This window comes from Phyllostomus hastatus, unplaced genomic scaffold (genome assembly GCF_019186645.2).
Source record: "Phyllostomus hastatus isolate PE091 unplaced genomic scaffold, TTU_PhHast_1.1 phas_contig_159, whole genome shotgun sequence".
Lineage (NCBI taxonomy): Eukaryota > Metazoa > Chordata > Mammalia > Chiroptera > Phyllostomidae > Phyllostomus > Phyllostomus hastatus.
This window is the reverse complement of record NW_025333640.1, coordinates 37,812,196-37,835,597: the sequence shown is the minus strand read 5'-3', so window position 1 is coordinate 37,835,597 and position 23,402 is coordinate 37,812,196. Positions and strand designations below refer to the sequence as shown.

At 49.1% G+C, this 23,402-nt stretch overlaps 1 long non-coding RNA gene across 1 annotated transcript in view; it reads left to right on the top strand.

Moving 5' to 3' along the window:
• The first annotated feature begins 5,876 nt into the window (after positions 1-5,876).
• The window catches only part of LOC123814178, a 57,287-nt gene continuing 39,761 nt past the window's right edge, over positions 5,877-23,402 (top strand). Inside the window, exon 1 of the long non-coding RNA XR_006784843.1 lies at positions 5,877-6,025. This is a non-coding gene — a long non-coding RNA (uncharacterized LOC123814178). The remainder of the gene's footprint in view (positions 6,026-23,402) is intronic.

Sequence of the window (23,402 nt, the reverse complement as noted above, 5' to 3'; positions counted from 1 at the left end):
AGCGTCCGCTCCACGCGCCCTGCCAGGCCCGCCCCGCCCAGCATCGGCTGGTGCAGTGTGTGGTTCCGGGGGTGGCCCAGGTCAGCCTCCCCCCCCCCCCCCGCAGCCTGTGCGTGGAGTTGCCTGGCCGGGGGCCGTGTGGCTGTTGGGGCCACGTGGCCGTGGAGGAAACGGGTGAGTGCACCATGCAAGTGCAGGTCACCAGCAAGAGACAGAGAGAGAGAGAGAGAGACAGAGAGAGAGAGATTCTTTGTTCCCCTGAGATCACGTTAGTGTGGACTTGGGATGAGCCAGGTGCTCTTTCAAAGGAACCCATCCGTTTCCCAGGCTTCCGCGGGCTTTGGGTGGGCCCATTTTCAGCGAGCCAGACAGGCCTCTGTGGCCCACCCCATCCCCGGTGCCCCCCCCAGTCCTGGCACCAGAGGGGGAGGGAGGAGGGTTGGTCCCCCGGGGGAGCGACAATGCTGTGATCCCCCGGGGCCTGCAGCTGCGGCTTCCTGGTGAAGCAAACAGGCTCCCGCTCCCCAGTTCACGCTCGGTGTCCGAATTCCTGTGCTCCCCTTTCCTAGCTGAATTCTGATGGTAACCGTTTCACCGGTCTCCTCCTGGGCAGGGCCATCTCTGCCGTGTTCTCCAGGTTCAGGCCGAGTTACTTCCATGCATGAAATGCGTCTGGTTACATCAAAACACTTTCTAATGTTAACCAGAACGCCCTTGAACACCCGACTTGACGCCCTGGCAGAGTGCCGTGCAAGTTCACTTCTCGGACCGCACGCCGTTTCAGACACATCGCTGTGCTACAAATGTAACGGTACGCATCTGCCACGGAACACAATCCTCATAATCCTAAAAGCTGAAACTCTTGAGGTCCATTTCTTCCCGGACCCGCGGAGAATCTCCTGTCCTGTGTTCCCTCTTCCTGGAAGTCAGGCTGTGGCCCACACACCTGAGGGGGGACCTCAGGGCGGTGCCTGAGGGCGGTGGCTGCAGACACACAGGTTCCCGAGCACGCAGCCTCCCTGGGGCTCCCTCCTGGCTGCAGCCCTCCCAGCTCTGCACCCCCTGCCCCCCACCCCTCTGGCTTAGAAGGCCCATTCTCTGAAGGGCACAGCGCAGGCTGCTTTAGACCCAGCCGCTTTCCACACAAGGCGTGAGTCAAGGTCATCAAACGAAGGCTTTATTCATTGGGGCAGGCAGCATCACTAGGAAACAGAGATGGGAACCAGCCGAGCCGTGTGGAGGGCTCCCCCCCACCCCCACCCCCCGTTCAGATTCAGAAAAACGTGCACCGTGCAGGCAGCCTGTGGGGGGTGAGGAGAGGAAGTGCATTAGCAAATCAAGGCCTAGGACCTTCCTGAGGCATTTAGGACGGCGTCAGGGTCCGTGGTGTTTTTCATACAACTGCACAGAGCTTTCGCCCTTCCCGGCACCTCCCAGCTCCCGAGCAGCACCGGGGGCAGGTCCCCTCGCCCTCTCTCAGTGAGCCTTCTGGGGGCCCCAGCACCCTCCCATTTACATAGCCACAGAGCAATAGCAGGTGCTTTAAAATGCAGATCAAATTCCTCAGGATTTAGGAGCATAAGCCAGCTGCCCAGAGTACTGGGGCGTTTGGGGGAGAGCTCACCCCCTTCTTTGGAATTTCTCACCTTCACCCCTCTGGTCTGATGAACCGAGGCCTGTCTCTCTCTTCAAAGGCACGCCAGCCGGTTCTTCCTGCATCTGCCAGGAAGCAGTGGGGTGTGTGTGTGGGACTCGGCACTGAAGGTGGAAATGGTTCAGCGCGTCCCGTGCCGGGAGGGAAGGAAGCAAAGGACTCAGTACAATGCTCAGTCCATTAAGATGAATTTCTGAGAACTTGGGTGTGTGAAAGTTAAAATTTAAGTAGAGAATCTGCAAATACATGGGATTTTTAAATGATTCTACCCATTTAGACTCAGTTAAACTATTTTTTTTTCTTTCTTAAAAATTCTTGGTTTTGGTGTAACAAATGCTTGAAGTCCTAAATGTAAGTAGAAAAAGCCAACTTCCTATTAAACCTCAATAGTAATTTTAATGAACAACATTTTTCGAAATGCCACATTGCATCTTCAGTCAGTCCACCTCACCGGAAACTCATTTGTGATGTAATGCTTCGTATTCGCAGAGCCTCGGGCTTGCTTGGGAAGGGCCTGGGAGAGAGCGGTCAGGCCCTGGTCCGCGTGGGGAGTGGGAGTGGGGACCAGCGGGAGCCCCCTTCTGTGGCGGCCGGCTGCCTTTGCAGTGGCCCAAGGGCCGGCTCGCTCCTGCGGGCCACCCGGTTGTCTGCAGAGCTCGTCTTATTGGTCAAGACTTACTGACTTTTCTCTGGAATTCGTGTCAGCCTGCTCACCTTCCCTCCGCCCATGCTTAGCCCGTATTTCAGAAGGCCCACACTAGACTGTACCCTCCCCCCAAAAGTGATTTTTAGAAGTGTTTTCATTACGCTATAACTCTGCAAGGGACCCAAGTGGTGCCACCCTGAAACTGCCTTTTGGGTTATTGATTTTTTTTTTGTTTTTTGTTGTTTCTTTCTTTTTTTTTACAGATTTTATTTATTTATATTCAGAGAGGGAAGGGAGGGAGAGAGAGAGAGAGAGAGAGAGAGAGAGAGAGAAACATCAATGTGCGGTTGCTGGGGTCTGTGGCCTGCAACCCAGGCATGTGCCCTGACTGGGAATTGAACCTGTGATGCTTTGGTTTGCAGCCCGAGCTCAATCCACTGAGCTACACCAGTCAGGCCTAGGTAATTGATTTTAAGCTGGTCATGAAGACACAAAAGACTCAGGAACGGCATTTGAACCTCCCCCTTTTCTTCCCCAAGAGACTGAGGCGGAAAAGCCTTCTATGGGAAGGGAATCCTAGCACGCTCACCTTGGCCCGGTGGGAGCTAGGTACGGCAGGTAGGAAGGCTCCAGGCGGGGGCCTGTTAGCTGGCTCGGCCCCTGCACCCCATTGCGTCCAGGTTGCCTAGCCAGAATCTGCCTGTCTGTCCTGTGTTCAGCCTTCCCTCGGCGACCTGCACACTGCCTGTTCCCTTTGAATCTTAGACCCCTGCCCCCTTTCTCCGTTGTCCGTAGTGACATATAAACCCCGACTGTCCAGTGCATTTCGGGGTCTCGCCTCTTGTGATACCTCCTGGCGAGCACACCCAGAATAAACTTTGGGCATGTCCTCCTGTCACTGGTGATCTGTGTCGGACGATCTGAGTATTAGCCCAGCTGGAAGGACGCAGGACATGAGAGGGAAAGTGTGTTTTTAGTCCCCCCAGCTCACGCATAGCAAAGCGCGCACCTCTCAAGGGACCACTCGCTTTATGAACAGTGACACCTGTGTCACCGGCACCCAGATCGAGATGCGGAACAGGCCCCTTGGTGCAGAGGGCAGCCTGGAGCCCCTCACAGTCCGCTCTCTGACCTCCGCGTCAGAAAGTCCTTTGGCCCGCATTTGAGTTTTATACGAATGGAATCGTGCAGGTTGCTTAATATTATGTCTGTTACGTGATCTTTGAGAGTTATCTCCCTCTCCAGATTTTTTAGTGTAACTAAGCTTTAATACACTATTCTAATTTTTCCTGAAAGTGCAAATGTGAGTCACAAACCACTACAAAAAGGAACACTGTGCATTCAGCAGTGGGATTGAGTGGATGGTAACTTTACTGTGTAACAGTGGCTGTAATAAAAACCACTCACATTCCCCTCCCTATCCCGGCCCTGTGCCCATGTTACAAAACAGGCACCTAAGCTACAACTCAGTAAAGTTCTGGGAAGATGCTTAAGATTTTCTGCCTGACACAGGTAGGCATTACACATTTTAAATTAGCTCATGATCATGTCAGTCGTGAATTTAGATGGTAGAATGTGGAGAGAACGTGGGTGGTTGTGATGGTTAATGTTATGTGTCCACTTGTCCGGGCCACAAGGGGGCCCAGGCGTTTGGTCGGACGTTCTGGGCATGCCTGTGACCGCGCTCCTGGGTGAGGTTAACACTGGAATCAGTCGGTCGGGTAAAGCAGACTGCCCTCCCTGGCTCGGGTGGGCCTCGTCCAATCAGTCGAAGGCCTGCCCAGGAAGAAAAGGCGGACCCCCTCCTGGAAGAGACAACTCCTCCTGCCTGACAACTTGATTGGGACCTGGGTCTTTTTTGCCTGTTGAGACAACCAAAAGTTTTGCCATCCTGAAGCCTCCTTTTGGGATCCTGAATTTAAGCTGTTTATTAAGAAAGAAGACTCAGAAGGAACCTTTTATGTTTTCCTCCTTGCTCCTCAAGAGATTCAGCCAGAGAAACCTGCTGTGGGGAGGGAGCCTCGGCTTCCTGCCTGTGAGAAGGTCCGCTCTGGCATCACTCAGGCAGACGTCCCGTCCGTGAGCCAGACTGCCCCCGTGTCCCCTCGGGTCCGAGTCACCTGGCAAGAATTTTCCTGCCGTGTATGTTCTGGTCTCCCACAACTCCCTGCAAGTTGCCCGTTCTCACATCTAAACCTTATTCTGAAATCTAATAAGCCCTTCCTCCTTTGTCCCAAAGGGTCGTCTCTACCCGGGGTTGCCTGGCTGTCTTTGAGATTTTTATGCTTATGTGAGCTCCCCCTGCACAAGTATTGAAACTTTGATTTTTTTCCCTCTTAATCTGTCTCTGTGGATTTGATGATTAGCCCAGCCAGAAGGATTTGGAAGGTGGGAGGGAAAAGTATTAATATTTTTCAGTCCCCACACCGTCTGTGGATTGGATGATGTTTCCCCAGTGTGGGTGGGCCTCATCCAGTCCGTCCAGTGTGGGGGGCAGGCGGGCTAAAGAAGATTCACTCCGCCCACAGAAGCAAATGCTCATCTCTTCAGGAGACACCTCACAGTCCCATCCAGAAACCACGTGTAACTGAATTCCTGGGTGCTCCGTGACCCAGGCAAGGCGACATACAAAGTTAACTGTCAGGTACTGGCATTTCAAAAAATCAAACTTCAGAGTTTTGAAATGCAAAGTATTTCCTGTGTATTAAAAAGCTCTGTGATATTTATGACACTTTTATTATTTTAAATAATGATGTTGAATTGGAAATTCCTGTTCAGCAAATGCATGTTCCGTCTCATTCACCATTTCTTAAAACTTGGGCAGCCGCTAAAACATACCAAGAACATTTTGATACCCCAGTTTAATTGCAGCTCATGAAGGAATGTTATTGGGCAATTTCCTTCTTTTTTTTTAAGATTTATTTATTTATTTTTAGAGAGGGAAGGGAGGGAGAAAGAGAGAGAGAGAGAAACATCAATGTGCAGTTGCTGGGGGTCATGGCCTGCAACCCAGGCATGTGCCCTGGCTGGGAATCAAACCTGCAACACTTTGGTTTGCAGCCCACACTCAATCCACTGAGCTACGCCAGCCAGGGTGCAATTTCCTTCTATGTTGCAATTCTTCAAAGCTTGCTATGGGTATAAAATGATAATGTTTGACAAAAGTTATAACAAATGTCAAATATTTATTACACAAATTAATGAAGAAAGCAGAGGAAGACAAAAGAGAATACCAGAGACTAAACCATTTAGCTAGTAAAAGGGGGAAAAAGCTGAAATAAGTCACGTAATTTCAAAACTGGTTAATTTTAAAACTGGTTACAGGGCAAGCAAACCATAATCTTTCGTGTTGTTGTTTTTTTTTGTTTGTTTTTTCTACTGGATAGAAAGCACCTGCACTTCTATTTGTCAGCCTTTATTATGCAGCTTATCAATCTTCTCAGAGTTAACGTTTAACTTGACCAAATCTGGGCTCTAAGAATAGTAAACGGTGAGTCAAAGTTGCATTTTCTTAGAGCACCCGCCGATGCCCTGCAGGGGGCGTTCTTAGGAGAGCGCTCCGGGGAGATGGTGGACACTGCGCAGGACCTTTGTGCCTTGTCTCCAAGTTTTGAAACACAAAGTGTCCGTCACCCAGGAATCAGTGGGTGAGGGCGGTATGAGAAGTGGGCCCGTTCTCATCCTTGACATAAGGGGCATTTCATATTTTATTCAGACTTTTAAAGGTAAGAAACAAATGCACCTGGTTTAAAAAATTATTCAAGTTCTTTATAAAATATCTATTTAATCTAACATGTCTTTTTAAAAGGTTTATTAGGACATTGTCTGAAACAAGGAAATAGTTATGTGATTGAATATTTAGTAGTTTGAATTTAATGTTTAATTAAGAAATATTTTATGTGCATTGACTTCTATTATATTACTACATGATATAATAGAAAAATAACAATAGCAAAAGTACACTGCTAAGGTAATATAATAGAAAACTAAGAACCCTCCCCACATGTATAACATAGTCTAATTTAAGGAAAAGAATTACAGTGTCATTAAGGGGCCAACCACAGCCAGTTCTCATCTCCAGTAACTACTAATTTGAATTCTGTTTTTATAATTCCTTGCTTTTTAAATATTTTTAATAAATTGTTAGAATCATATATTTAATATAGTATATTTTGAATATAGTATAAATGATATCACACTGTATTATTTGACTTGCTTCTTTTCATTAGTATAATCTTTGTAAGATCGTCCCTGTTGAGGTGTTTAGCTATTGCTCCTTCTTTTTCATTTGCGTTCTTGCTAGTTTTTAACTGTAACAAACTTTGAAACTATTCAGTCTGTTTCCATCTTTCCCTACATTTCCTCAGTGACACTCACGTTACCGTAGATGAGCAGGGTCAAAGTGTTTGTGTATCTTTAGCGTCATTGCACAATTTCCAGTGGTTTCTAAGCAGCGAAACCAGTCCGTCCCTTCCCTGGCAGAGTCCGAGATTCCTGGTGCTCTGCAGTCTCGGCAGACCAGGGATTGTCGGAGATCCGGCCCTTGCCACTTTGGTGGGTAGGAAATCACAGCTGTGTGTTAAATTTTTGTGTATCTTATCATGAGGTTGTACGTGTTTTTGGTTTGCTTTCATTCATGTTCCACCTTTAGCTGAATGCTTTTTCTTGTCTTTGCCCCATTTTTAATTTTTTTTAAAATTACATTTCATTGATTATGCTGTTACAGTTGTCCTGATTCCCCCCCTTGGTCTCCCTCCATCCAGTACCCCCCACTCCCTCAGGCAATCCCTCCACTGTTGTTCAGGTCCATGGCTCAGGTGTATAAGTTCTTTCCTATAGTGTACTGCACATCCCCATGGCTATTCTGTAACGGCCCATTTTACTTCTGAATCCCCTCACCTCTCCACGCGTCCTCCCCCTCTCCCCACCCATCTGTCAGCCTTCCAGTATCTTCTTTTCTCTTCCTTTTACGAGTCCCTTTTATCTTCAACCTTTGGCCCTTTATCAATGATGTGTCTTGGCGTGGGCCTCTCTGCACCCATCATAATTGGGATTCTCTGTGCTTTCTGGACTTGCATGTCTATTTCCTTCACCAAATTAGAGACGTTTTCTTTCGCTATTTTTTTCTGATGGATTTCCAGTTTCTTGCTCTTGCTCTTTCTCTTCTGCTTCTGGCAACCCTGTGAGGTGAATGTTGGACCTCTTGAATTTGATCCAGAGGCTGTTTATACTACCCTCATTTTTTTGGATTCTTTTTTCTTCTTGTTGCTCTGTATGGTAGTTTTTTGCTTCCTCATGTTCCAAACCATTGACCTGATTCTCAGTGTCATCCATTCTACTGTTGTTTCCTTGTAAGTTGTTCTTTATTTCAAGTAATATATCCTTTGTTTCTGATGGGGTCTTTTTTATGCTGCTGAGGTCCTCACTAAGTTCCCTGAGCATCTTATATACAGTGTTTTGAACACTGCATCTGATAGATTACTTACCTCCATTTTATTTAGTTATTTTTCTGGAGTTATGATCTGTTCTTTCATTTGGACCGTGTTTCTTTGTCTCCTCGTTTTGGCAACCTCCCTGAGTTTGCTTCTGTGTATTAGGTAGAGTTGCTTTGACTCCGGGTCTTGGTCATGTGGCCTAATGTAGCAGGTGTCCTGTAGGGCCCGGTGGCACAGCTTCCCCTGCCACCCAAGCTGGGTACTCAAGGTTGACCCTTCATGTGGGCTGAGTACACCCTCCTCTTGTGATTGAGCCTTGGTTGCTGTTGGCAGATCGATGGGAGGGATTTAGCCAGGCCAGTCAGCTGCAAGGACTGGCTGTGATCACTGACCACCCACCTCCATCCTCTGTGGACGATCAGCTGTGCAGGGGCAGGTGGCGGTGCTGTGATGTGGTCTGTAGCTGTCCACTGGGTGTATTGGCCCTGGGGTTTCCAGGGTGGTGCAGGCCAAGGTCAGCCCCACCCTGTGTTTGCCCGGGGCACCCTGCCTGAGCTGTGAAGCAATCTGAGATGGCTGCTGCTTGTGCTGGGCTGGGACACTCCCAGGAGAAGCCAAGCTGTGACTCCAATCTGGCTGCTACTGGGGCTCGCGGAAGCCAGCTGCTACTTATTTGATAGGATTTAGGAGCCGAGACCAGCCATTCTTATGGAGAAGCAGCATGGGTGGGCCTGTAATTTGGGTGGGGTAGAGTCTTGGGTATCTCCAAGGTGGGTCACACAGTGTTAGCCAGGTGGGTGGAGTCTCAGATACTGCACCGGCTTGCTGGCTCTGTGGGGAGAGGGCTCAGCAGTGACAGTGGCCTCTGCTCACCCCAAAGCCAGACACTTCATTCCCTCTCTGTACCCCACAGGTGCCCCTCAAGCTGCCACCTGGTGCTGGAGCTCAGCGGGAGGGGGTCTGAGTAGGGGAGTCCGCATAGGGGGGTTCCCCAAAAGGAACTGCTTGGGGCTCCAGCAGCTTCCTCCACTGACACGATCCCCCTGCTGGGTTTTTGCAGCCGGAAGTTGTGGGGACTCACCTTCCTGGCACTGGGACCCCGGGCTGGGGGGCCTGGTGTGGGGCTGGGACCCCTTGATCCCGGGATATTTATCCACGTGGGGGAGGGGCCAGCCCGTTCTGCCTCCGCACCCCTCCCACCAGTCTGGATGGATGTGGCTGCTTCAATTCTGTAGCGGTCAGATTTCCACGCAGCTCAGTTTCTGACGTTCCTGAGTCGTCATCGTTCTATGTTTTAGTTGTAATGTGGTTGTGTGACGAGGCGAATCGTGACCGCCCACATGATCATCATTCTAATATTTTAATTTTGCGATCTTTTTAATTACTGAGTGGTAGGAGTTCTTGGTGTGTGTGCTGCTATCTCTTTTTTTTGTAGTTATATGTGGCCGCCTTGTCCCTGTTCCCTTAAGAGCATCATCTGATGGTCAGAAAGTTTTTATTTTGAAACAACTTCAAATTTACAGAAAATTTACAAGGCGAACATGCCGAATCCTCCTGCCTTTATTTGTTTTCTTCTTTAGCACGCTGCATATGAATGCACATGTTATTATTAGCATTGTTATTGCTGAAACGTTTGCAGTTGCAAAGCTCGTGTAATGAACGTGCAATTCCGGGAATCACCGTTCCCGTAGGTCTCAGGGAAAGCAGTGTCTGTCTTCTGTAGACGTGAGGCCCAGGGCCGCCGGGTAAGGGACATTTCCTCCCTGTGTGGACGTTCGTCACATTAGTGTAGTGGCACAACAGGTGGTCCCGTGTAGTGCCAGCCCGTCACCTCGCACGCCAGCTGCGTCCTTCCCAGAACGACACCGGCCAAGGCGCGCAGCACGGGCGCCCCACAACTAGCACACTTGCTCACGGAAGTTGGAAATCAAATATCCCCCCAGGTTTTGGCCTGCAGGAATGCCCTGAGGACTGGAGGAATGGGTCCTTCAGAACTCCTGCCTCTCCACCCCACTGGCTGCTGTCCGCACAAATGAGTCTGTGGTAGCCCCGCCCAGCGACTAGGGGGCCCCGGCAGCACGCCCCGCTCTTGGGGGAATGTGGCTATTGTTCTGTCCCTGAAGCCACAGTCCTTCAGTGTCCGTGTGTCTTCCCCAGAGCAGGATGATGAACCAGAGCAGGGGTAATGGAACGGACTACCGTCTTTTATGGCCTTATAAAGATCTGCTGTGAAAGGCTTACTTATACTTTGTTTTTCCCCCTCCTATTTGCAACAAAAGAATTATCTCATCTTTCCTGATAGCAGATTACTACGCGCCCGTGGGAATCAGAGTAGGAAGAACAGCTGGAGAACACCGGCTTCTGTTTCATGACTTCCTACGGCCACCGTGCCTCTGAGCCGAACTCAGAAAGGCCGTTCCAGGTCTCTCTCGGGTTCGAGCGGAGAAGTTAAATCTAAATATTTAGCTACTGATTACAAATGAATGGCAAAGACATCAACATCATTGAAGTAATATCAGGGAGAACGGAATGTGTCAGAATTACTGCTTCTTTACATGGCAGGTAAACTGTAGTCACGGCCGTCCTTGCTGGGAACCCCCCCACCCCCACCCCGCACCCCGGGGATGGGTCCTGATGGAGGACACCGGAACTCATGAGGCCGGGCTGTAGGCTTGCCAGAGAGAGAATTTCTGTCTGTGGACCAGGCCCTTCTGGGCCCTTTCCAAGAAAATGCTTCTGGCCTGGGAGCATGGGAGGAAGTCTCCTTAAAGCCAGCCAGAGGGAGGGACCAGACCCTGCAAGCCGTACTGTCCGATTGTACGTCATCCTCTTGTTGGTACAAGACCTACATTTTAGTAGAGTTTGCCCCTCATGTCGGACATCTGCACAGAGTTAAACCTTATCCCCCCGCAGCAGCGCACTCGGTGGTGGCAGGAAAAGCTTAGGGGCAGCTGCACACGGGGGAGGTGAGACTGTCACTCAGGAGTCTGGGACCTGGAGGTGAGGGGTCCCTCAGTCAGAAAGCTCCTCCTCTCCGCGGGGTTGGAAGGCCTGTGTTCATCTTCTTAGGGAAAGCACCAGTTTCCTTACACTTCTCAAGTAAAGATCCTTTCTGCCGTTGCCTTGTGAAAGGCCATCAGGGCTATTAATTCCTCAGTGTGTTGGAAAGAGAGAAGAAATCAATGGGCGTGGAAAGGGCTGGAAGTCATTCTCTGCCTTCAGCACCTGGCTGCCGCGGAAGAACCCCCGCCCTTGGCTGTGAGAGCGAAGGGGAGGCCTGGAGGTCCTCCCCGTCAGTCAGGAAAGGGTTACAGCAGAGGCAGGGACACTCAGCAGGTGGGGAGGGTCCGCAGCTGAAGCCTAACTGGGCGCCAGGTGCTGAGAGCAAGACTTTTACCTCCTCGGCCTGCTGTTTCACTCTTGTGTTTAATCACATGTAGGAAGAGCTGCATGTGATTGAAAGCTCTGTTTCTTCTTTGGTAGTTCATGAAGATTTCAACGGTAGTGGGATTTGCTTTTGAAAAAGCCTAAATTACTCTGTTTTTATACCTCATTCTTATTAACATCATACATCTCCTACAAACGGGAAACTAAACCAACAACCCCCCCCCCAAATTGCCCCATTTAAAAACAATAAATTGTAGCTGAAAATATTTTTATTGTTTAATTAATGAGATTCAAAAGTACTTGTATTGGTTGATTTCATACTATTGAGAGATTTGCTGTTATTCATAGGAATTGAATTATTGTTACAATTTGCATATGGTTTGTGATTTGATGGAAAATATGTAAATCAAACATAATGAAAGAATAGCATTGTAGAAATATAAAATTAATTATGTCATGCTTTAAACACTTTTAAATATGTATCATATAACTGCATAAGCCAGTGCTTTAGCACAGACGGGGGGTCATCCTCCCGAATAAATTTATGTTGCCAACTGGCGGAATACATAAATCCTTGAATTGTAAAATTTATTTCTGGAGTACATTGAGTTAAAAATAGTTGAGTTTACAGAGCACTGGTACAAGAGGACTGGTTACTAATTGAGTCTAGTTTTTTTTTAAGATTTTATTTATTCATTTATTTTTAGAGAGAGGGGAAGGGAAGGAGAAAGAGAGGGAGAGAAACATCAATGTGTGGTTGCCTCTTGCACGTCCCCCACTGAAGACCTGGCCCACAACCCAGGCCTGTGCCCTGACTGGGAATCGAACCAGCAACCCTTTGGTTCACAGGCTGGCACTCAATCCACTGAGCCACACCAGCCAGGGAGAATATGGTTTTGACTTTGAGAATCACTGCAAGTGTCTATAGCAAGATAGGTGGACACACTCCTTAGTGTCACAGGTGTATTTCTTTCCTTGAATACCCAACACTCAAAGGTAAGTTTTCAGAACATTGTTAAACTGTTCTCCTTGGGGACAGAATGCTTCTCCCTCTCTCCAGTCTTTATTTTGCTTTCTCCATCCTTACCCTCACATTTCAGCATGCCCAGCCTTTAAGGCCCATCAGTTAAACTCGGGACACTGTGTTACACCAGGCAGGACAACCCCAAGAGGACGAGGATGGCCCGGGTTATGGCGCCCTCGTAGCTCCTTGATGGCCCTGGAGAGAGACCCCCGTACACACTGCACCCCCAACACAGACTGATGCCCACGTTTCCAACCGCCGTGAATTTGGAAAACCTAACATTTCAGCTGGGAGTCTTCAAAGTGGAATCATAATGTGCAAGCAAGTGTTGCATTTTCTGCAAGGAACTAGTGTTTTTATATCTCAGTGGACATACCGATCAGGCTAGCCAATAACCTCACCTCTTGTAGCCATTCTGCAAATGTGGACGCCTGTCTAAACTGCATTGTTAGTTGAAAATGCATGTGTGTGGACACAGCAGTTTATTCTGTACGTAATGTACAATGTCAAACTCTTCGCACCTGGAGAACTTCCTGAGCTCAGTTTTGAGCAGCAATTGAATTTTGAATGTTAGTGTTCCCCATTTTTGTGCAAGGCTTTTGAAAAGTGAAAATCAGTACTTTTATTTTGAAAATAACTTTACAACAAGACATCATTCTCCGCTAAGAAGGCTAAAAGTTTCAGTGGGACTATTAGGAGTTGGATGGCAAATCTCCGGGGCTCGTACTGACTGGGCCTGGGCGAGCATTCAAGATAAATGGTTTGTTTCATTTTAGTACTTTATCCCTGCGTGTCTCAGAAGTGCTATTTTTTATTCTTCTGTAAAAGAGAATCTTCCAATTCTCCTCCCCCCTTATATATTTCCGGAGGCAGAAATATCACCCAGAAAATAAAATACTGTACTTGTAGGCCGTATGCTGTTCTCTCTGAAGACATGGGTCTCTCGTACAGAAGAGAAATATTTTACCACGTTAGCTTATGTTCAAAATGATGGCACTGCATGTGAGTCAGGATTCCCCAGAGAGGGAGAGCCAAGACGAGATATATATATATGTAAATATTGATGATAAAGAGTGGCTCACATGATTACGGAGGCTGATAGGCTCCACGATCTGGCACCTGCCGGCCGGAGACCCAGGAGAGCCGGAGGAGGGGGGGGGTCTGGTCGCAGTCGGAAGACCCGAGAGCCAGGAGCTGAGGGTCAGTCTGTTCCAGAGCAGGACAAGGCAGCATGGCAGGGAGAGGGGGGTGGGGGGGGAGAGAGAGAGGAAGAGAGAATTCTTTTTTCCTCGACCATCATGTTCTGCTGAGTCCCCCAGGGGACTGGCGGATGCCCCCCCACACTGGGGAGGGCGCCCACTTTGCTCAGCCTCCGGCTCTAAGGCTCCCGCTTCCCTCACGCACAGCTGGGAGTGACGTGTGTGACTGAGTGCCCAGGCGCTCTGTGACCCAGGCAAGTCGCTGTGCACAGTTCACTGTCGGGTGCCGGTATGTCAAGAAAGTCAGACTCCAGAGTTCTCACATGCAAGGTATTTCCTACATATGAAAAAAGAACCGTGACATTTACGACATGTCGTTATTTCATATATTTGGATCATGCCCAGCTCAATGTATGTTTTTATAGCAATGAATATTTAGTGAGTCTCTTTTATGTACACACCAGCATTGTCTACTTCTATTTAATGCACCATTTCCTGGGCAGTCAAATGGGATCTGCATTTGGCGAAGGCGGCGCGGTGGAGTGAAAGTAGGAGGCAGTGTCACTGAGAGGTTAAGGGCGCAGCGCCCCAGAGTGAATGTGTCAGAAGGTGAACCCCAGGCCCCGCCCTCACGGGCTGTGGTGCAGCAGAATGCCCTGGGGTCCTTCTCACGGCCACCCTCATGGTCAGGTCCCTGCAGGGAGGCCACTGCTTTCTACTTCATAAGGTTGTTGTGAGCAACAAAGAAAGCCATCCGTGGGCAGCCCTGCGCACGCCAGGCAGCATGGCACACAGACGGACGGACGGACAGACAGACGGAGAGACCCCCTTTCCGACATGTTCCTGCAGGCCTTTCTCTCCGGAGCCGGGTGCCCTTGGGTGGGCTTTGTGAGGCCCTCACCTGCAGTGGGTCTTAGTCGACAGTGTTCACTGGAATCACCTGGAGACCTTTTCCTCCCTCCAAAACACGTGTGCCGTGATGACTGCGAGTCACTCACTGGAGGAGCAGGCCCAGGCACCTACGCTCTGCAAAATTGCTCCTGTTATTCTTACGGCACAACTCTGGGCCCACGCCAGCCAGCGGGAAGAGGGTTCACAATGGGTGATGTGTTTCATTGTAATTCTATACACCCAACTATCCTGGCGGGGCTATTCTTTATTCTCTAAGAAGGAGTCTTTCCATTCTCCTAACTACTCCTGGAGACAATGCGGGGGCGGGGGGGCGCAGATAAGGCCTAGAAAATGGAACACTTGCAGGTCACTTAAAGCTATATTCATTTACAGTTAATTTACAACTGAAACTTTTTAAAGGGTTTTTTTATCATTTCCAAGTTGATCATATAATTGCTTACTTCTGATTTATTTAGATGTGATAACATGTAACATTTAAAAAGTCATAGTTAAACAGGCAATAGTCAATAGCTCCCTACTTCTAATACAAGTGGGTTTTAATGAACACCCATGTCTTCCAGACCCAGGTTTCGCTTTGGGGAAAAATTCCCCTGGGACCCGTCAGGGTGGGCAGGGGAAAGGGGAGGGAGGGAGAGAGTGCAGGAGCAGCAAAGCAGGGAAGGGCTTATTTTATTGTTATTGTTTTCCAGTGAATGAGTTTTGAAGTGGGTACATCTGAAGTCCAGGATATTTCCTAGGTAATATTTTTGCCTCTAAATAACCAAACACTTTAAAGTCCTTACTCAAGCGCATCCCTTGAGACGGTCCTACTTCTCCCTGGGATCAAACTGCACTTCGAGGCTTTGCTTGTACTCAAATGTGATTTCAGTTGTCAATTTCAGAACCCCCTTAAAGATACAGAACGGGACACCAAGGCCAGCGAATCCGTGATTCATCACCAGTAAAGTACACCTTTTCATTTAGAAGGCGTGTGCCTTTCCCCTTTTAAATTCTTTTGAAGTATTTCAGTTATTCGGAGAGACACAGAGAACATGGCTTACAGGGTGGCAATTTAGCATCTGGGGAGACTAGGCCCCAACTTCCCCTGGGCCAGGCTGGAAGGGGTGACGAGGGGGGCCTGGGCACCCCTGCGCTGCCCTGGGAGGGGAGACCCGGCCGCGTGACTGGGTGCCCTGGTCTCTTCCGGGGAGCGCGAGGGTCCCATTTTCTGCCTACATCTCTGTTTTACTTCACGAGTCCCTTTGGACTGAATGTCTGTCGTGTTGATAGTTCCAAAGTGAAAGTTCTGGCCCCCCGAAGGGGGGCACCGGGAGGCAGGTGGCAGGCCAGCCCTCCGGCATGGGGTAGCCCTCCGGCATGGGGTCGCAGGGAAGGATTGCCAGACCCGGGCTGCCCTGGGCAGGAGGTGCTGACGCCACAGCAGAGAGCAGTGGTGGCCACACCAGAGAGCAGCGGTGGCGGTGGGTTTGAGGCAGGACAGGATGCTCGCTGCTGAGTCAGCTTTGCAGATCAAGGGACCGAGAACAGAGCATGAGGTGGCTGGATGGGATGGAGTTCACGGTGCTTCTTCTGTTGTACTTAAGGGTTCAGTCAACACACCTGTGCATAATATCAATGAGGACTGTGTGTTTTTTTCTGATTGGGAACTTGGTGGAACAAGGCGCTTATCATCTGCTTTGCTTTGTTTGGAAAGTGAACAAGGGGTCAAAGCAAAATCATTGAAATAGCAGAAGGAAATATTGCAAAATAAACCTGAGTACTGTTCTGGAATAGTAACGCATTTTTGGTCACCTACTTCGGACGACACTGGACTGGTGCAATGACAGACTCTGAGCCGGGAGGGGCGGACACTGGTCACTGACACGTCTGAAGGCAACAAAGGAAAGAAGAAAATTATCCACAAATCAGGATTGTGCTGGTGCCCAGAAACGTTTTATCGATAGAATGATGCTGCAAATCCAAATCATGGAAATGTAAAGAATAAACATAATGTATAATGTTTACTCTCCGAATGCAGTGTTTAACCTGACTCCAGGGGCCGGCGCCGGAGCCAGACTGTCCTACGTCATCGGTCGCACGTGTAAACTTCTTGATCCTCTTACTCTACCGATTTGGATTCACATTATTAACTGCCTGGCGCTTTTCTCCTTTAAACATAATGTGTTATGACGCAGAGTTAATTTGAAAAGTACTTTCTGAATCTTACCCATATTTAGTCACACAGAACACTGAGAAAGAATGAATCAGTTTTGAATAGCTATTTTAAACTGAAGGGTAAGTAGACTGGGTACTATAGGAACACATATTATACATAGTGCATCCGTTTGCAAAACTACATTTAAAAATGCAAAGACTGGAAGCTGCTTTCTGTGACTTTTCAATTCTGCTTAATTTCACCCAAACTTATAAAGTGTTGCCTTAACACCTAAGGATCATCTTTTATCATTCTGAATACACCACACGTCAGCAACACTGCGACTTGTCCCGTGGCCTGAGTGAGGTGGAGGAGCTCAGAGTGGGGTGCCCTCAGTTCCCTGTGGCGGGAACCATTGTGCGGAAGGGGACGAGCCCTGGTCGGGAGTGGCAGCGCCACTTTTTCTTCTGTGATTCTACGCAGTGGTTCATGCACTGGGCACTGATGTCTTTAAAAAGAGCATGTTGATAGCAAAAAGAGCATGTTGATAGCAATTTAATTCAGCACGAGAGACACGGACGGGCACCGAGCGCTGAGCCCTGCCCCGGGCGCGTCCCCTCTGCCCACCCGTTCAGTTCTCGCCACCACCTGGGAACGCCAGCGTGCCTCTCCGCCCTGCTGCGCAGGGAGGGCCAGTCCCCAGGAGAGGGAGGTCGCCGCTGTGCCGCGTGCTGCATCTGAGCGCGCGCATCTCACAGTTCTCTCGTCTTCTGGCCACCGGACACGCACGTCAGAAACAGTAAAGTTCGTTCCCGGACGACACCTTGAAAGAAAGGAAAGAAACCTCTCACTTGAAAGCGTGGGAGTTTAAGTTTGTTCTCAATGGACATTTGAAAATCTCCCGTGAGGAACTACAGTGAAGCAGAAGGGTTTCCTCGACACTTCTGCGGTCGGTGCGCGTGCCTAGAATTTGTGCACGAGGTCTAAGGAACGTGGAGTTGGCCTGCAGTAGTTTCTAATCTTTCCATGGCGTCGGGGAATGAATTAGCGTGTGGGTGAAGAGCCTGTCTTGTCTTGGATGAAAAGAGACGACGGTGAATATGGTTGTGGGACGTGATGTGGCCAGTCGGTCAGGCTGACGACGTGTTGCCAGTTTGCAGTGAGTTGGACTCTTCTCTTCGGTGGCAAAGATCGTTTCCATATATTCCTCAGGAAGACGGGGGCAGAGAAGCGAGGTCCATAATTTGGAGCAACTGTCTCAAGTGTCCCAGGAGAAGACTGCTCCCGAAGGTCAAGAACTACTCACAACAGCTGCTTGGTTGCCCAGCAGAAGGAGAAACAGCTCCCACACCCAGTCTCTCTGCCAGCACTCGGGGTCTCCAACTCCGCAGGGAAGCCCTCCAGGAGAGTGAGCGCCCTTGTTCACCGAGCAGGCGTCCCAGCATCGGTGGTGCACCGTTCACACCCCCCAGTGCATGGGGGGTTTGCGTCGCTCGCCCGGAATGCTCCTGGTCAACACAGCTGCCAGGGCTGGTCGGCGAAGTGCTTCAAACTTTGTTAGAGGTGCTGGCAGGACGCGCTTCTCGGCGCCGGAGTCCGTATCAGTGAAAGGGGCCTCGGGAGGGCACCTGGACCTCCCATCCGTGATCTTCCCACCTGTTCCCCATATCCATGGGAACGCACCCTGTTCATTTTGTACGTCATAGGACGGACCTGCCTTCTTTCCAAGATGAAACGAGACATTCAAGACGCATTGTCTTTGCTGCCTACAGTGCCGTCTGCCCCAGCATGAGTGGATCTCCAGCTGAGTGGCCTTGACCGCTCTGGCCCAGACCGTGAGCGACCTGCAACTCCAGGCCTGGTGTTACAGCAGTTGATTGTTCTTCCGCACGAGAGACAATGACACCAGCTACAGCGTGAAGGTGGGCCAGCAACGTGTGGGGTGGGGGAAAGAGCCAGCAATCACCAGCTACAGGAAAGAACGGAGTCTGGTCTGGCTGGAGGAGGCATTGACTACAACACGGGAGCAAAGCACACACAGATCACACACAGATCACACACAGATCACACACACGTACGCACACTAAGAAAGTACTCTTGAAATCTAACAAAGCTAATATTTACAACGTGCTACCCATAGTCAGCTATTTGCACCCTGACCTGACACATCTGCTGTGGCAAAGAGCATGATTTGACTCAGTTTTGGGGGTTCTTTTTGTCGTGGGCGCTGGTCTACCAGTTTTGCAGCAATTCAAGGAGCGAAGACCTTATCAGTTTTGTTCTAGGTTATAATCCTAAAACTATGTGGTAGGCTGTTTATTATTCTTTCAGTGTTGTCATCGTTTAAAAACCTACCTTTGCCTATGACTTCTCCAAAAGCAGTGACAGCTAGACACATGTGCAGTTTGCGTGACCGTACGGAGGGGCCGTGTGCGCCCCCGGGCGGGGTGGGGGGGCACGGACGTGACACAGTCGGGCGTTCTCAAGCCACTCCCCAGGTACCGTAGAGTAAAGGTAGAGAGAAAACGTGAGAGTTTTTCCCCTTCTGTTCCTATTTTGATTCTATGCATCCAGTGAATTCATGCAATACAACGAAAAGAAAAAGTACAAAAAAGTCAGCTGTGCTGTTCCCCGATGAGGAGGAGCCAAACCTGAGAGGCAGCTACTGGTTTTCCGAGTCTCCAGAGCGAGCTGCTGAGCTCAGAGCCCTGGGCCCTGGCCCACAGGGCCCCCCAGCCTGCACCGCCCCCCATCATACACAGGAGCCTCACTTTCCCTGGGACAGGAGTTGTAAGAGCTCTGTCACTCGAACACCGTGCTGGTTGCACTGCTCTTTGTGAAAAGCCTTGCCAGTCACTTTGACCGCATTTTTGCTTTTCTGGAGCACGTTTCCCGAACACTGACAGCTGGGTCGTGCCCCAGGAAGCCCCAAGTCTGTGTTCAGGGTCTGCTCGGCTGGGGGTCTCCGTGCAGGCGGAGCGGCATCTGCTGAGCGGTGGGCGGTGGGCGGTGGGCGTGCCTCCAGAAGCCGCCCCCCCCCCGCCCCCTGCCCCGCCCCATTCCCCGCCCCATTCCCCAGTCTGCTCTCTACACCTGTTCCCCAGCTCCAGACATTCCTTTCTCAGGGACGGGCGCTTTCGATTTATAATTAGAAATAGGGCTTAGGGGACCCCTCCGCCAGGGTGTTCCAAGCCCTCCGCCCAGGTTGCTTCAGGGGGTGTCGAATTTCTCCTGGCTCTGCCCACCACCCAGAACACAGAGAAGGTGTCCACGGTGCCGCTTGCCGTCTGCCACCCCCGCCTCGTGCCGGCATGTGGCGGGGAGAATGTGTCCACCCGAGGCGGAGCTGTTTCCAGTCGCTTCTAGAGCACATTGATTTACGCTTTTCCAGATGAACGTGGGGAAGACTACGTTGCTAGAAATGCCCCAGGTACCCAGTGTGGAGGGATAGGGCTCCATTATCGCCCTTCGAGGGTTGCTCTGGGTTTTTGTTCCCTGGAGACGGAAATGTTGTGTACTTTCCACACACCGGCCTGTTGTTTCGGGACGACTCCTGGGCTGCGTCTGCTGGGCGCACAGAAGTGAGGCTGGGGTCGTCGTCCATTCCTCCCGCTCTCAGAGACAAACCCAGATGTTTGACTGAAGATTTCAGAAGCCAAAATTTTTAAAAAATATTTTAAAGATTTTATTTATTGAGAGAAGGGAGGGAGATAGAGAGAGAGAAACATCAATGTGCAGTTGCTGGGGGCCATGGCCTGCAACCCAGGCATGTACCCTGACTGGGAATCGAACCTGTGACACTTTGGTTCGCAGCCCGAGCTCAATCCACTGAGCTACGCCAGCCAGGGTCAGAAGCCAAATTTTTAAGTGCACTCTTTAGATCTAAGCTGGACAAATAATCAGCTAGACTGTTTTGTTTTTGTTGGATTTTTTTGGTGCATGGTGTTTTTTCTCTGGTGAAAAACTGTCGGAAACATTTGTGAAATGTGAAGGTTGCATTGTTCTCCGTGTTAATCTTCTCATCAGCTTTTTTAAATCCACCAACCCATCAACGAAGATTTATTTTCCCCCAATGATTAAATTACACCGGATTACTGGGGATTCTACTTGGTGTACATTTAAGATCTAATAAGCCAGATCGGGGAAAATAATTGACTTCGCCTCTCCTCCAGTGAGCCATAGAGATCCTGGGTTGGAAGTGGACATCGGAAAGGGGCAGGTTCCCAGAAGCAAGTGCATGTGCCTGCTGCTCGTCATCGAGCGCACCTTAGACCATGGACAAGGCAGGGTCACCGTTTTGTTCTGCAACCAAAACATGAAGACTTGGTGGGTTGCATGTTTGAGAGTCCTAGGGATGCTCTGGGGCAGCCTGCAAGGGCCAGGGGGGGATCCTGAGATGAAGCGGGGTTCCTGTGGGCCCCCCACGTGGCTGGTGATACTGCCACGCGAACTCTCGCGCAGGTCTGCCCTCGTCTTTGCTTTGAGGTTTGTAGGGCCGCCACTGTCCGTGCCCAGAGTGAGCCTCAGGGAGGAGCTGAGTTCAACTACAAGGACAGCTGGTCGTATCCTGTCGATAATCCTGCGAAGGAGCTGGTATTATTGTCTCCGCTTCACAGCTGGGGAAGCATAAGGAAAGAAAGACCAGAGGACGTCCTGAGGGCCACACAGGTGCGTTAAGTGATGTGCAGAGGACCAGCCAAGTTTCATCGGCTCATTCCTTTATTCATTCCCACACTTACCGTGTGCTTGCCAAACCAAGAAGATGAATTTCATCACAAGTAGAATCTGGCCTTAGCTGCGAGGCGATGCTGAAAGAAAGAATCTTTAATAGAAGTAATGTGCTCATGACTTTTCACACTGTTCATGAGATAGAGCCTCAGTTCTTCCATAAGAACATCTTTTTTGAAGGAAAACAAATATATAGAAAGACCCAAGATCGGGATAGCTGGGCCGGAAGGAGAGAGGAGAGACTATATGTTGTGTTACAATGGCTGTCACATAGAGAAGCTAAGTGATTTCACATACATTTTCCATCCCTTGTGTTTATGATATTTGGATTTTTTTGAGTGTCTTTTTTTTTCTGGCGAATGGTCATAAAAAATGTTACTTTCATGCAATGTATTTTACTATTGTCACTCTCACCACAATTTTCCCACTTCCGTTTTTAAATCACCAACCTGCCCGTTTCTTTCTCTTTTCTCACAATTGTTTTTCTCCACGTGACTTAGCTGAGTTAATTTTCTCAAGCTCACATTTTTATGATGTGGACAAAGCCAGAAAAATTTTATGAGAAATTTTATAAAGGAAAACACCCTGAATCATTAGGTGAGTGATTTCTTTTTATTTGCTTGCTACTTGACAGCCTTAAATGGCCTCAACATATGGTGGATGTTGTTTTTTTAAACAAAAAAACAAAACTATTGTAGAAAAATGAATAGCATCAGGAAATGACTGGAATGGTCTAATTCACAGTAGCAGTTTTTTTTTAAAGATTTTATTTATTGTAGTTTTAGAGGGGAAGGGAGGGAGAAAGAGAGGGAGAGAAACATCAGTGTGTGGTTGCCTCTTGAGTGCGCCCTTCTGAGGACCTGGCCCACAACCCAGGCATGTGCCCTGACTGGGAATCCAGTTGGTGACTCTTTAGTGTGCAGGCCAGTGCTCAATCCACTGAGCCACACCAGCCAGGGAAGACTTTTTATTTAAATATTGCATAGATGTTTCATATGGCTATAGTGGTTTCTTAGGATTTCTTTTTAAAATTGTGTGCATGTCAAGTTCATTGCTTTTAATTCCAAAACATGGGATATCTGAGTGTCTTTCCTTTTTAAATATTTTTATTAAGTATGAGCCATATTTTCTTGTGACTTCTCATCTCTTCATTTTTGAGTCAATATTGGAGTTTTGAGTGATGCATTAGAGGGACTTGGGATTCTGTTTTCTTCTTCTAAAGAGTGTTGACTTCGGATCAAGTGGGGAGTTAGTTAACCATCTGACCCTGTGGAGTCTCGATTTCAGGTTTTGTTAGCCTGTGTCTTAGTGTGTCCTGTAACCACAGGGCGCGAGTCCTACTCTGAAAGCACAGTTATTCTCAGATGTTAATGGAAGTCCTCGCCTGTTTGCGCTTCTCTCTGTTGGCAGAGCTGGAAGTTCCAGAGTTACCCCCCAGCCATGGGCAGTCTTGGGGGTGTCTTCGCAGTTCCTTCAAGCTTCCTCCTGCTGTTTCTGAAGGGCTCCGGAGACTTTTGTCCCGTGCAGCCCAGTTAGGTGCCAGACGGTGATGAGAGGGGAAGGGCACGCCGGTCTGGGGCTCCTGGACGTCCCCTGTCAGTTTCTAGATACCCTCACGTGACCTCTGAGGCATGAGCCCCGTGGGACTTCCGTCTTGAGCGTGAGAACTGTTCCTCACGACCCCTGTGGATGGTGCTGCACCCTCAGGGGAACACGTGTGCAAGCGTTCGTTTTACCGGCTACCAGCGCGTTTCCCGTGTCAAAGGTGAAGTTGATCTGAGGGTCACTTGGAGAATTTTCCTTTTTATGTTATGTCTCTCTATGTGATGATGAGTGTAAACCTGTTGCGAGAGCAGTCACTGGATCACCTGTGGTATACCTCAAACTTACACAGCGATGTGATTCAATTCTTTCTCGATAAAACTAGAAGAAAAAGAAAACTTTCAAAAAAGATGGGTTTACTCCAGTGACTACATGTTTTTGTTGGCCCTTCTGTGCCTCCAAATGCACGTTTTTGTATTTATTGAAAGTTTGTGATTGCTGTAAGTTGGGGTAATATGATGTACGCTACTTTGCCATCACTAGGAATGGGCTTCTTTTGTGTTCTCCTTGTAGAAATTCATTTCATCAGTCATGTACCTTTTTTTTTGTTTAATCTTCACCCAGGGATATATTCTCTGATTTTGGAGTGAGAGGAAGGGAGAGGGAGCGAGAGATGGTCCCAACTTCATATCAGTCTTCTAGCCTGTTCACAACAGTTTCATCAAAGATTAGCATGTCTCG